This window comes from Arachis hypogaea, chromosome 13 (assembly GCF_003086295.3).
Source record: "Arachis hypogaea cultivar Tifrunner chromosome 13, arahy.Tifrunner.gnm2.J5K5, whole genome shotgun sequence".
In the NCBI taxonomy this organism is placed as follows: Eukaryota; Viridiplantae; Streptophyta; class Magnoliopsida; order Fabales; family Fabaceae; genus Arachis; species Arachis hypogaea.
The window spans coordinates 64,215,057-64,230,071 of NC_092048.1; the positions used below are offsets into that span (position 1 = coordinate 64,215,057).

Below are 15,015 nucleotides of genomic sequence, written 5' to 3' on the forward strand. Positions count from 1 at the left end.
TTCTTAAACGCCAGGATAGTGGGGAGGAGGTAAAATCATTTTCTTCATATTTTTTTCATTCTAATTTTAAAATTCCATGTTTTCAATTCATGATTTCTTGCATAAACATGTTAAGAACCTTGATTTCTAAAATCCCTCTTTAAAAATATCAAATGTATCTTAATCCATAAGCACAAATCCCCTTTTGCAAATTCAATCCAACTCTTTTCAAACCTTTTCTAAAAACAAATCTATCTTTTTCACTCTAAAATCTTTTCAACTAATCAATATCTTTTTCAAATCTCCACATTATCTTTTTCAAAATCTAGATCTATCTTTTTCAAAAATCTTTCTTATCTTTTCAATCTTAATTCACATCTTTTCATATCATATCTTTTTAAAATCATATCTTCTATCTTATCTTTTTAATTTTTCTTGAAAATCCCACCCTCCCTCCTCTCATCCACCACTGGACACAAGCTCTCCTTCTACCCATCTCCTTTCTTTTCTTTTGCTTGAGGACAAGCAAACCTCTAAGTTTGGTGTGCTTATCCGTGATCACTAAGATCATGGCCCCTAAAGGAAAACAACCCACTCCAAGAGGCAAGAAAGAGAGTATTCCAAAACCACTTTGGAATCAAGGGAAGTTCTTAACCAAGGAACATTCATACCATTACTACAAAATAATGGGTCTAAGATCAGTGATCCTGAAAGTTAAATTCGATCTGAAAGAAGATGAATATCCGGAGATCCAAGAGCAAAATCAAAACAGCATGCTCTGCAAACTGCTCAGGGAACAAGAGGAGCAAGGGCGTAACTTAAAGGAACTGAAGCGCCAGAAATTCTCTCTTGAAGGACCAAGCACCTCACAGACTAGAGGAACATCCACTTCCCAAACCTCAAGGTTGTTGAGTTCTAATCTTAGCCTTAACTCTGTGATAACTGTTCTTATTTTAGTTTTACCTTAGGAGTCATATAGTAGTAATTAGCATCTATTTTGATTTTATCTCCACTCAAGTTATAGTCTATTTTTCTCATCATTAGCAAACATAAATAAAATATTAGATCTTTGAATAAGAGGCAATAAAATTTTGAGTTTTTAATAAGAAAAATTCTAATTAGTTACATGTGGTGGTAATGCTTTCTGTCTTCTGAATGAATGCTTAAACAGTGCATATGTCTTTTGAATTTGTTGTTTAAGACTGTTAAATATGTTGACTCTTGACAGAATGATGAACATGAGACATGTTATTGATAATCTGAAAAATAAAAAAAAAATTATTCTTGAAGCAAGAAAAAGCAGCAAAGAACAAAGCTTGCAGAAAAAAAATAGAGAAAGTGGTGCACGAAATTTTGATCTCCAGGCTCGAACAAATCCTGGTAATGGCTCCAGAGCTTGGTGCTCTAATCTTAATTCATAATTGTCACAACTTCGATACAACTAACCAGCAAGTGCACTGGGTCATCCAAGTAATACCTTACGTGAGTAAGGGTCGAATCCCACGGAGATTGTTGGTATGAAGCAAGCTATAGTCACCTTGTAAATCTCAGTCAGGCAGATATAAAGTGATAATGGTGTTTTTGAATATTATATAATAAAATAGGGATAGAGATACTTATGTAATTCATTGGTGAGAATTTCAGATAAGCGAATGGAGATGCTTTTCGTTCCTCTGAACCTCTGCTTTCCTGCGATCTTCATCCAGTTAGTCTTACTCCTTTCCATGGCTGGCTTTATGTGATACATCACCACTGTCAATGGCTACTTTCGGTCATCTCTCGGGAAAATGATCCAATGCCCTGTCACGGCACGGCTAATCGTCTGGAGGCATCACCCTTGTCAATGGCTTCATCTTATTCTCTCAGTGAATAATATGCTCACGCACCCTGTCACGGCACGGCTATTCATCTGTCGGTTCTCGATCATGCTGGAATAGGATTTACTATCCTTTTGCATCTGTCACTAACGCCCTGCAATCGCGAGTTAGGAGCTCGTCACAGTCATTCAATCATTGAATCCTACTCGGAATACCACAGACAAGGTTTAGACCTTTCGGATTCTCTTGAATGCCGCCATCATTCTAGCTTACGCCACGAAGATTCCGGTTAAGAGATTTAAGAGATATTCATTCTAGCTTATTTCATGTAGAACAGAAGTGTTTGTCAGGCACGCGTTCATAAGGGAGAAGGATGATGAACGTCACACATAATCATCACCTTCATCATGTTCTTGGGTGCGAATGGATATCTTAGAAGCGAAATAAGAAGAATTGAATAGAAAACAATAGTACTTTGCATTAATCTTTGAGGAACAGCAGAGCTCCACACCTTAATCTATGGAGTGTAGAAACTCTACCGTTAAAAATACATAAGTGAAGGTCCAGGCATGGCCGAGATGGCCAGCCCCCTAAAACGTGATCAAAGGATCATAAGGTAATCCAAAGATGCCTAATACAATAGTAAGAGGTCCTATTTATAATAAACTAGCTACTAGGGTTTACATGAGTAAGTATTTGATGTATAAATCCACTTCCGGGGCCCACTTGGTGTGTGTTTGGGCTGAGCTTAAGTGTTACACGTGCAGAGGCCAATTGTGGAGTTGAACGCCAGTTTTTGTGCCAGTTTGGGCGTTCAACTCTGGTTTTGGATCCTTTTCTGGCGCTGGACGCCAGATTTGGGTAGAAAGCTGGCGTTGAACGCCAGTTTACATCGTCAATTCTTGGCCAAAGTATGGACTATTATATATTGCTGGAAAGCCCTGGATGTCTACATTCCAACGCAATTGGAAGCGCGCCATTTCGGGTTCTGTAGCTCCAGAAAATCCATTTTGAGTGCAGGGAGGTCAGAATCCAACAGCATCAACAGTCCTTTTTCAACCTTTGAATCTGATTTCTGCTCAGGTCCCTCAATTTCAGCCAGAAAATACCTGAAATCACAGAAAAACACACAAACTCATAGTAAAGTCCAGAAATGTGAATTTAACACAAAATCTATTAAAAACATCCCTAAAAGTAACTAGATCCTACTAAAAACATACTAAAAACAATGTCAAAAAGCGTATAAATTATCCGCTCATCACAACACCAAACTTAAATTGTTGCTTGTCCCCAAGCAACTGAAAATCAAAATAGGATAAAAAGAATAGAATATACTATAAATTCCAAACTATCAATGAAACAGAGCTTCAATCATATGAGCGGGACTTATAGCTTTTTGCCTCTTGAATAGTTTTGGCATCTCACTTTATCCATTGGGGTTCAGAATGATTGGCATCTATAGGAACTTTAGATTTTGAATAGTGTTATTGACTCTCTTAGTTTAGTATGATGATTCTTGAACACAGCTTCTTTATGAGTCTTGGCCGTGGCCCTAAGCATTTTGTTTTCCAGTATTACCACCGGATACATAAATGCCACAGACGCATAATTGGGTGAACCTTTTCAGATTGTGACTCAGCTTTGCTAAAGTCCCCAATTAGAGGTGTCCAGGGTTCTTAAGCACACTCTTTTTTTTTTGCTTTGGACCTTGACTTTAACCGCTCAGTCTCAAGTTTTCACTTGACACCTACACGCCACAAGCACATGGTTAGGGACAGCTTGGTTTAGCCGCTTAGACCAGGATTTTATTCCTTTAGGCCCTCCTATCCACTGATGCTCAAAGCCTTGGGGTCCTTTTTAATTGCCCTTGCCTTTTGGTTTTAAGGGTTATTGGCTTTTTGCTCTTGCCTCTTGGTTTTAAGAGCTTTGGCTTTTTCTGCTTGCTTTTTCTTTTTCTTTCTATTTTTTTTTCGCCTATTTTTTTTTCTGCAAGCTTTGTTCTTTGCTGCTTTTTCTTGCTTCAAGAATCATTTTTATGATTTTTCAGATTATCAAATAACATGTCTCCTAGTCATCATTCTTTCAAGAGCCAACATATTTAACATTCTTAAACAACAACTTCAAAAGACATATGCACTGTTCAAGCATACATTCAGAAAACAAGAAGCATTGTCACCACATCAATATAATTAAACTAAGTTCAAGGATAAATTCGAAACTCATGTACTTCTTGTTCTTTTGAATTAAAACATTTTTCATTTAAGAGAGGTGATGGATTCATAGGACATTTATAACTTTAAGACAAAGTTACTAACTACTAATGATCATGTAATGAAGACACAAACATAGATAAGCACATAACATAGAAAACGAAAAGCAGAAGAATTAAGAACAAGGAATGAATCCACCTTAGTGATGGTGGCATTTCCTTCTTGAGGAATCAATGATGTCCTTGAGCTCTTCTATGTCTCTTCCTTGCCTTTGTTGCTCCTCCATCAGTGCTTTTAGATCTTCTCTGATTTCATGAAGGATGATGGAGTGCTCTTGATGTTCCACCCTTAGTTGCTTCCAATAATTGTGTGGAAGAAAATGTATCCCTTGAGGTATCTCAGGGATCTCTTGATTTGCAGTCAAATATTCTACCACTGAGCTATAGACCCTTGATGGAAGCTTTTGTCTTCCCTTTCCTCTTTCTAGAGGTTTCTCTGGCCTTAGGTGCCATCAATGGTTATGGAAAAAACAAAAAAAGCTATGCTTTTACCACACCAAACTTAGAATGTTGCTCGCCCTCGAGCAAAAGAAGAAAGAATAGAAGAATAAGAAGAAGATATGGAGGAGATGGATGGGAGTGTGTATTCGGCCATATGGGTGGGATTGGGTGGGAGAGAGATGTTGAATTTTTGAAGGTAGTGGGTGTATGGATGTGAGTGGTAAATGGAAAAAAAGAAGGGATAATCATGAATGGAAAGAGAGATGATGAGGTAGGTGGGGATCCTGTGAGGTCCACAGATCCTGAGATGATCCTATGGGGTCCACAGATCCTGAGGTGTCAAGGCATTTACATCCCTGCACCAATTTAGGCATGTAAAATGCCCTTGCACACAACTCTGGGAGTTCAGCGCCAGGTTGGTGCCCATTTTGGGCGTTCAACGCCCTTTTGCTGCCATTTCTGGCGTTGAACGCCAGAACCATGCTTGTTCTGGGCGTTCAGCGCCAGGATGCTCCCATTCTGGGCGTTCAGCGCCAGAACTATGCTCTGTTCTGGCGTTTGAACGCCAGACAGATGCTCCTCCAAGGTGTGATTTTTCTTCTGCTGTTTTTGATTCCGTTTTCAATTTTTATATTTATTTTGTGACTCCTCATGATCATGAACCTATAAAGACACATAACTAAGAAAAATATAGTTAGATAAATAAACATTGGGTTGCCTCCCAATAAGGGCTTCTTTAATGTCAATAGCTTGACAGTGGGCTCTCATGGAGCCTCACAGATGTGCAGAGCTTTGTTGAGACTCTCCAACACCAAACTTAGAGTTTGGATATGGGAGTTCAACACCAATCTTAGAGTTTGGTTGTGGCCTCCCAACACCAAACTTGGAGTTTGACTGTGGGGGCTCTGGTTGACTCTGCTTGGAGAGAAGCTTTTTCTGCTTCCTTTCCATGGTTGCAGAGGGAGATCCTTGAGCTTTAAACACAAGGGAGTTCTCATTCCATTGAAGGAATATTTCACCTCTGTCAACATCAATCACAGCTCTTGCTGTGGCCAGGAAAGGTCTTCCTAGGATGATGGATTCATCCTCTTCCTTTCCAGTATCCAGGACTATGAAATCAGCAGGGATGTAAAGGCCTTCAACCTTTACTAACACGTCCTCTACTTGTCCATAAGCCTGTTTTCTTGAGCTGTCTGCCATCTCTAATGAGATTTTAGCAGCTTGCACCCCATAGATTCCCAGTTTCTCTATTACAGAGAGGGGCATGAGGTTTATTCCTGAACCAAGGTCACACAGAGCCTTAAAGATCATGGTGCCTATGGTACAGGGTATTATGAACTTTCCAGGATCCTGTCTCTTCTGAGACAATGTCAGTTGATCCAGATCACTTAGTTCATTGATGAACAAGGGAGGTTCAACTTCCCAAGTATCAATGCCAAATAATTTGGCATTTAGCTTCATGATTGCACCAAGAAACTTGGCAGTTTGCTCTTCAGTAACATCCTCATTCTCTTCAGAAGAGGAATACTCATCAGAGCTCATGAAGGGCATAAGGAGGTTCAATGGGATCTCTATGGTCTCTAGATGGGCCCCAGAGTCCTTTGGTTCCTCAGAGGGAAGCTCCTTATTGACCACTGGACGTCCCAGGAGGTCTTCCTCCTTGGGATTCATGTCCTCTCCTCTCCTCACAGGTTCGGCCATGATGCTTATGTCAATGGCCTTGCACTCTCCTTTTGGATTCTCTTCTGTATTGCTTGGGAGAGTACTAGGAGGGATTTCAGTGATCCTTTTACTCAGCAGGCCCACTTGTGCTTCCAGATTTCTAATGGAAGACCTTGTTTCATTCATGAAACTTACAGTGGCCTTAGATAGATCAGAGACTAGATTTGCTAAATTAGAAGCATTTTGTTCAGAGTTCTCTGTCTGTTGCTGAGTGGATGATGGAAAAGGTTTGCTATTGCTAAACCTGTTTCTTCCACCATTATTAAAGCCTTGTTGAGGCTTTTGATCCTTCCATGAGAAATTTGGATGATTTCTCCATGATGAGTTATAGGTGTTTCCATAAGGTTCACCTAAATAATTTACCTCTGCTATTGCAGGGTTTTCAGGATCGTAAGCTTCTTCTTCAGAAGATGCCTCTTGAGTACTGTTGGATGCAGCTTGCATTCCATGCAGACTCTGAGAGATCATATTGACTTGCTGAGTCAATATTTTATTCTGAGCCAATATGGCATTCAGAGTATCAACCTCAAGAACTCCCTTCTTCATAGGCGTCCCATTACTCACAGGATTCCTTTCAGAAGTGTACATGAACTGGTTATTAGCGACCATGTCAATGAGTTCTTGAGCTTCTGCAGGCGTTTTCTTTAGGTGAATGGATCCACCTGCAGAAGTATCCAATGACATCTTAGATAACTCAGACAGACCATCATAGAATATATCCAGGATGGTCCATTCTGAAAGCATGTCAGAAGGACACTTTTTGGTCAACTGTTTGTATCTTTCCCAAGCTTCATAGAGAGATTCACCTTCTTTCTGTCTGAAGGTTTGAACATCAGCTCTAAGCTTGCTCAGCTTTTGAGGAGGAAAGTACTTGGCTAAGAAAGCCGTGACCAGCTTATCCCAAGAGTTCAGGCTGTCTTTGGGTTGAGAATCCAACCATAATCTAGCTCTGTCTCTTACAGCAAAAGGGAAAAGCATGAGTCTGTAGACTTCAGGATCTACTCCATTAGTCTTAACAGTATCACATATCTGCAAGAATTCAGTTAAGAACTGAAAAGGATCTTCGGATGGAAGTCCATGAAACTTGCAGTTCTGCTGCATCAGAGAAACTAATTGAGGTTTCAGCTCAAAGTTGTTTGCTCCAATGGCAGGAATGGAGATGCTTCTTCCATGTAAATTGGAATTAGGTGCAGTAAAGTCACCAAGCATCTTCCTTACATTATTATTATTTTCGGCTGCCATCTCCTCTGCCTGTTCAAAAATTTCTGAAAGGTTATCTCTGGATTGTTGTATTTTAGCTTCTCTTAATTTTCTCTTCAGAGTCCTTTCAGGTTCTGGATCTGCTTCCACAAGAATGTTCTTATCCTTGCTCCTACTCATATGACAAAGAAGAAGGCACAGAAAAATAATAATAATAATAGAGATCCTTTATTCCACAGTATAGGGATCCCTGTGTGAGTAGAAGAAGAGGGGGAGACAAAGAATGTAATATAATGGAAGAAACACAACTGTGAGGAGGCTAGAGATGTGAGATGAGATGTTAGGATATGAATGAATAAATAGAGTAAGATGGGGGAGGGAAATTTTTCGAAAATTATTTTGAAAAAGAGTTAGTGATTTTTGAAAATAGTTTTTGAAAAATGTTTAGTATTTTTTTCGAAAATTTTTTTGAAATCAAAAATAAAAATTAAAAATAATTAGTTAATTAAAAAGAAATTTTGAAAAAGAGGGAATATATTTTCGAAAATTAGAAAGAAAGAATTAGTTAGGTGGTTTTGAAAAAGTTAAGAAACAAACAAAAAGTTAGTTAGTTAGTTGAAACAAATTTTGAAAACCAATTTTGAAAAGATAAGAAGTTAGGAAGTTAGAAAAGATATTTTGAAAAGATATTTTTGAAAAAGATAAGATAAGAAGATATTTTTGAAAAGATATGATAGAAATTAGTTTTTGAAAAAGATTTGATTTTTAAAATCACAATTAATGACTTGATTCACAAGAAATCACAAGATATGATTCTAGAACTCAAAGTTTGAATCTTTCTTAACAAGCAAGTAACAAACTTGAAATTTTTGAATCAAAACATTAATTGATTAGTTATTTTCGAAAATTTTATATAAAAATAAGAAAAAGATTTTTGAAAAATATTTTTGGAATTTTCGGAAATAACTAATAATTTTGAAAAAGATTTGAATTTTTTTGAAAAAGATTTTGAAAAAGATAAGATTTTCAAATTGAAAATTTGATTTGACTCATAAGAAACAACTTGATTTTAAAAATTTTTGAAAAAGTCAATCCAAATTTTCGAATATGATGAGAGAAAAAGGGAAAGATATTTTTTTTATTTTTGAATTTTTATGATGAGAGAGAAAAACAAGAAAAATAATGCAATGCATGGCAATTTTAGATCAAAACTATGAATGTGTGCAAGAATGCTATGAATGTCAAGATGAACACCAAGAACACCGTGAATGTCAAGATGAACATCATAGACACAATTTTGAAAAAATTTTAATGCAAAGAAAACATGCAAGACACCAAACTTAGAATTCTTTAATGCTTACGCACTAAGAATTCAAGAATGCATATGATGATAAACATGAAAAGACACAAAACAAAAAATCATCAAGATCAAACAAGAAGACTTACCAAGAACAACTTGAAGATCATGAAGAACACCATGAATGCATGAAATTTTTGAAAAATGCAAGATGCACATGCAATTGACACCAAACTTATGATATGACTCAAGACTCAAACAAGAAACATGAAATATTTTTTATTTTTGTGATTTTCTAAATTTTTTTGGATTTTTATTTTATATTTTTTTGAAAAATTATTTTGAAAAAGAAAAATAAGGATTCCAAAATTTTTAATATGAATTCCAGGAAACTTATGCTCTAAAGCTCCAATCAAAGGGTCAGGCATGGCTTAATAGCCAGCCAAGCTTTAGCATATAATTACATGGACTGGAGTGATTAGTTGAATACCAATCCCAAAGCAGTTTGGGTATGGCTTTATAGCCAGATAGGATTCAACATGTTTCATGAAACACTAGAATTCATTCTTAAAAATCTTGAAGCCATAGAATAATTTATTTTTGAAAACATTATTTTCATTATTTTATTTTATTATTTTTTTTTTTTCGAAAACAAAAGAAAAATTTTTGAAAGCTTTTTGAAAAATTTTTGAAAACAAAACAAAAAGAAAATTACCTAATCTGAGCAACAAGATGAACCATCAGTTGTCCAAACTCGAACAATCCCCGGCAACGGCGCCAAAAACTTGGTGCACGAAATTGTGATCTCCAGGCTCGAACAAATCCTGGTAATGGCTCCAGAGCTTGGTGCTCTGATCTTAATTCATAATTGTCACAACTTCGATACAACTAACCAGCAAGTGCACTGGGTCGTCCAAGTAATACCTTACGTGAGTAAGGGTCGAATCCCACGGAGATTGTTGGTATGAAGCAAGCTATGGTCACCTTGTAAATCTCAGTCAGGCAGATATAAAGTGATAATGGTGTTTTCGAATATTATATAATAAAATAGGGATAGAGATACTTATGTAATTCATTGGTGAGAATTTCAGATAAGCGAATGGAGATGCTTTTCGTTCCTCTGAACCTCTGCTTTCCTGCTATCTTCATCCAGTTAGTCTTACTCCTTTCCATGGCTGGCTTTATGTGATACATCACCACTGTTAATGGCTACTTTCGGTCATCTCTCGGGAAAATGATCCAATGCCCTGTCACGGCACGGCTAATCGTCTGGAGGCATCACCCTTGTCAATGGCTTCATCTTATCCTCTCAGTGAATAATATGCTCACGCACCCTGTCACGGCACGGCTATTCATCTGTCGGTTCTCGATCATGCTGGAATAGGATTTACTATCCTTTTGCGTCTGTCACTAACGCCCTGCAATCGCGAGTTAGGAGCTCGTCACAGTCATTCAATCATTGAATCCTACTCGGAATACCACAGACAAGGTTTAGACCTTCCGGATTCTCTTGAATGCCGCCATCATTCTAGCTTACGCCACGAAGATTCCGGTTAAGAGATCTAAGAGATATTCATTCTAGCTTATTTCATGTAGAACAGAAGTGTTTGTCAGGCACGCGTTCATAAGGGAGAAGGATGATGAGCGTCACACATAATCATCACCTTCATCACGTTCTTGGGTGCGAATGGATATCTTAGAAGCGAAATAAGAAGAATTGAATAGAAAACAGTAGTACTTTGCATTAATCTTTGAGGAACAGCAGAGCTCCACACCTTAATCTATGGAGTGTAGAAACTCTACCGTTAAAAATACATAAGTGAAGGTCCAGGCATGGCCGAGATGGCCAGCCCCCTAAAACGTGATCAAAGGATCATAAGGTAATCCAAAGATGCCTAATACAATAGTAAGATGTCCTATTTATAATAAACTAGCTACTAGGGTTTACATGAGTAAGTATTTGATGTATAAATCCACTTCCGGGGCCCACTTGGTGTGTGTTTGGGCTGAGCTTAAGTGTTGCACGTGCAGAGGCCAATTGTGGAGTTGAACGCCAGTTTTTGTGCCAGTTTGGGCGTTCAACTCTGGTTTTGGATCCTTTTCTGGCGCGGACGCCAGATTTGGGTAGAAAGCTGGCGTTGATTGCCAGTTTACATCGTCAATTCGTGGCCAAAGTATGGACTATTATATATTGCGGGAAAGCCCTGGATGTCTACTTTCCAACGCAATTAGAAGCGCGCCATTTTGAGTTCTGTAGCTCCAGAAAATTTACTTTGAGTGCAGGGAGGTCAGAATCCAACAGCATCAGCAGTCCTTTTTCAACCTCTGAATCTGATTTTTGCTCAAGTCCCTCAATTTCAGCCAGAAAATACCTGAAATCACAGAAAAACACACAAACTCATAGTAAAGTCCAGAAATGTGAATTTAACACAAAATCTATTAAAAACATCCCTAAAAGTAACTAGATCCTACTAAAAACATACTAAAAACAATGTCAAAAAGCGTATAAATTATCCGCTCATCAGAAAGCAAGCAGAAAAAGCCGATAGCCCTTAAAACCAAAAGGCAAGGGTAATAAAAAGGATCCCAAGGCTTTGAGCATCAGTGGATAGGAGGGCCTAAGGGAATAAAATCCTGGCCTAAGTGGCTAAACCAAGCTGTCCCTAGCCATCTGCTTGTGGCGTGAAGGTGTCAAGTGAAAACTTGAGACTGAGCGGTTAAAGTCAAGATCCAAAGCAAAAAGAAGAGTGTACTTAAGAACTCTAGACACCTCTAATTGGGGACTTTAGCAAAGCTGAGTCACAATCTAAAAGGTTCACCCAATTATGTGTCTGTGGCATTTATGTATCCAGTGGTAATACTGGAAAACAAAGTGCTTAGGGCCACGGCCAAGAATCATGAAATAGTTGTGTTCAAGAATCATCATACTGAAATAGGAGAATCAATAACACTATCTGAATTCTAAGTTCCTATAGATGCCAATCACTCTGCGCTTCAATGGATAAAGTGAGATGCCAAAATTGTTCGGAAGCAAAAAGCTACTAGTCCCGTTCATCTAATTAGAATCTGAGCTTCACTCAAAACTCTGAGATATTATTGCTTCTCAACCTATTAGTCCTCTATTTTATTTGTCTAGTTGCTTGAGGACAAGCAACAGTTTAAGTTTGGTGTTGTGATGAGCAGATTTTTTATACGCTTTTTGGGGTTAATTTTATATAATTTTTAGTATGTTTTAGTTAGTTTTTAGTTTATTTTCATTAGTTTTTAGGAAAAATTCATATTTCTGAACTTTACTATGAGTTGTGTGTTTTTCTGTAATTTCAGGTATTTTTCTGGCTGAAATTGAGGGAGCTGAGCAAAAATCTGTAAGGAACAGTAGAGCTCCACACCTTAATCTATGGTGTGTAGAAACTCTACCGTTGAAAATACATAAGAACAAGGTTTAGGCACGGCTGAGAGGCCAGCCCCCTAAACATGATCAAAGGATCAAAAGATAATCCAAAGATGTAAATACAATAGTAAAAAGTCCTATTTATACTAAACTAGTTACTAGGGTTTACAGAAATGAGTAAATGATGCAGAAATCTACTTCCGGGGCCCACTTGGTGTGTGCTTGGGCTGAGCATTGAGCTTTACATGTGTAGAGGCTTCTCTTGGAGTTGAACGCTAGTTTGTAACCTGTTTCTAGCGTTTAACTCCAATTTGCAACCTGTTTCTAGCGTTTAACTCCAGAATGCAACATGGAACTGGCGTTGAACGCCAGTTTGTGTCATCTAAACTCGGGCAAAGTATGGACTATTATCTATTGCTGGAAAGCCCTGGATGTCTACTTTCCAACACATTTGAGAGCGCACCATTTGGAGTTCTGTAGCTCCAGAATATCCACTTTGAGTGCAGGGAGGTCAGAATCCAACAGCATCTGCAGTCCTTCTTCAACCTCTTAATCTGATTTTTGCTCAAGTCCCTCAATTTTAGCCAGAAAATATCTGAAATCACAGAAAAACACACAAACTCATAGTAAAGTCCAGAAATGTGCTTTTTATTTAAAAACTAATAAGAATATATTAAAAACTAACTAAATCATACTAAAAACTATGTAAAAACAATGCCAAAAAGTGTATAAATTATCCGCTCATCACAAAGGGATTGAGATGCTTCTTCCATGTAAATTGGAATTTGGTGCAGTAAAGTCACCAAGCATCTTCCTTGCATTGTTATTATTTTCGGCCATGTCTCCTTCTTTTTCGAAAATTTCTGTCAGATTTTCTCCAGAGAGTTGTGCTTTAGCTTCCCTTAGCTTGCTCAGCAGAGTCCTTTCAGGTTCAGTATTAGCTTTAACAAGAATGTTCTTATCCTTTTTCCTGCTCATATGAAAAAGAAGAGAACACAAAAGAAAATATTGAATCCTCTATGTCACAGTATAGAGATTCTCTATGCAAGTATAAGGAGAGAAGAATAGAGGAAGGAAAAGATAAGAATCCAAACACAGAGGGGAAGAGTGGGTTCGAATTCTTAGGTGGAAGAGAAGTGTTAGTAGATGAATAAATAATTAGAAGGAGATGAGAGAGGGAAGAATTTGAAAATAATTGAAAAGAAAATAAAAATATTTTTGTTTTTAATTTAAAAATTAAAGTTAGAATTCGAAAATTAAAAAAAATGAAATTAAATTAAATTAAAATTTAAAATAATTAGTTAATTAAAAAGGAATTTTGAAAAAGGGGGAAGGAGTTTTCGAAAATTAGAGAGAGAAAATTAGTTAGGTGGTTTTGAAAAAGATATGATTGAAATAGAAAACTTTTAAAATCAAACAAAAAATCAGGTAGTTAATTGAAAAAGGATTTGAAAATCAAATTTGAAAAGATAGGAAGTTAGAAAATATTTTGAAAATTGATTTTTGAAAAAGATATGATTTGAAATTTAATTGAAAAAGATTTGGAAAGGAAATTAAAAAGATTTTATTTTTGAAATTAAAGTTGATTACTTGACTAACAAGAAACAAAAATATATGATTTTAAAATTTAAAGATTGAACCTTTCTTAATAGGCAAGTAACAAACTTAAAAATATTTTTTTTGAATCAATCACATTAATTGTTAGTAAAGATTTTGAAATTATGAAACAAAATGAGAAAAAGATTTTTGAAAATCAATTTAAAATTTTCGAAAATTATGAAAGAAAAAATGAAAAAGATTTTATTTTTGAAAAAGATTTGAAAAAGATAAGGTTTTTAAATTGAAAATTTGACTTGACTCATAAGAAACAACTAAATTTTTAAAACTTTTGACTAAATCAAATCAAATTTTCGAAAATTATGAGTGAAATAAGGAAAAGATATTTTTTTATTTTTGAATTTTAATGATGAGAGAGAAAAACATCAAAAAGACTCAATGCATGAAAGTTTTGGATCAAAACAAATGATGCATGCAAGAACACTATGAATGTCAAGATGAACACCAAGAACTTATTTTTGAAAATTTTTAAGAAAAGAAAAACATGCAAGACACCAAACTTAGAAATTTTCAATGTTGAGACATTAATAATTCAAAAATGCATATGAGAAACAAGAAAAGACATAAAACAAGAAATTTTAAAGATCAAACAAGAAGACTTACCAAGAACAACTTGAAGATCATGAAGAATGCAATGCATGGATTTTCGAAAAATTTTAAGAAAAATTAAAAAGATGCAATTGACACCAAACTTACAAATCGACACTAGACTCAAACAAGAAACATAAAATTTTTTGTTTTTATGATTTTATAAGAATTTTTTTGGTTTTTTCGAAAATTATTTTGGGAAAAACGAAAAAGAAGAAATTTTTTTTTGTATTATTTTCGAAAATAAGAAATAAAAAGCTTAAAAATAAAATAAAATTACCTAATCTGAGCAACAAGATGAACCGTCAGTTGTCCAAACTCGAACAATCCCCGGCAAAGGTGCCAAAAACTTGGTGCACGAAATTGCGATCATCAACAATGGCACCAAAGACTTGGTGCTCTCAAACGTGAATCACACTTTGTCACAACTTCGTACAACTAACCAGCAAGTGCACTGGGTCGTCCAAGTAATAAACCTTACGTGAGTAAGGGTCGATCCCACGGAGATTGTCGGCCTGAAGCAAGCTATGGTGACCTTGTAAATCTTAGTCAGGCAGATTCAAATGGTTATGGTGAATTGATAATAAATATAAATAAAATATAAACTAGGATAGAGATACTTATGTAATTCATTGGTGAGAATTTCAGATAAGTGTAAAGAGATGCTTTCGTTCCTCCTAAACCTCTGCTTTCC

At 36.4% G+C, this 15,015-nt stretch overlaps 1 non-coding gene across 1 annotated transcript; it reads left to right on the forward strand.

The window, feature by feature from the left end:
* The first annotated feature begins 6,966 nt into the window (after positions 1-6,966).
* LOC112739524 (small nucleolar RNA R71) lies at positions 6,967-7,074 on the forward strand. Its single transcript, XR_003170459.1, has one exon. It is a non-coding gene; the product is annotated as a small nucleolar RNA R71 (small nucleolar RNA).
* Positions 7,075-15,015: the final 7,941 nt, after the last annotated feature.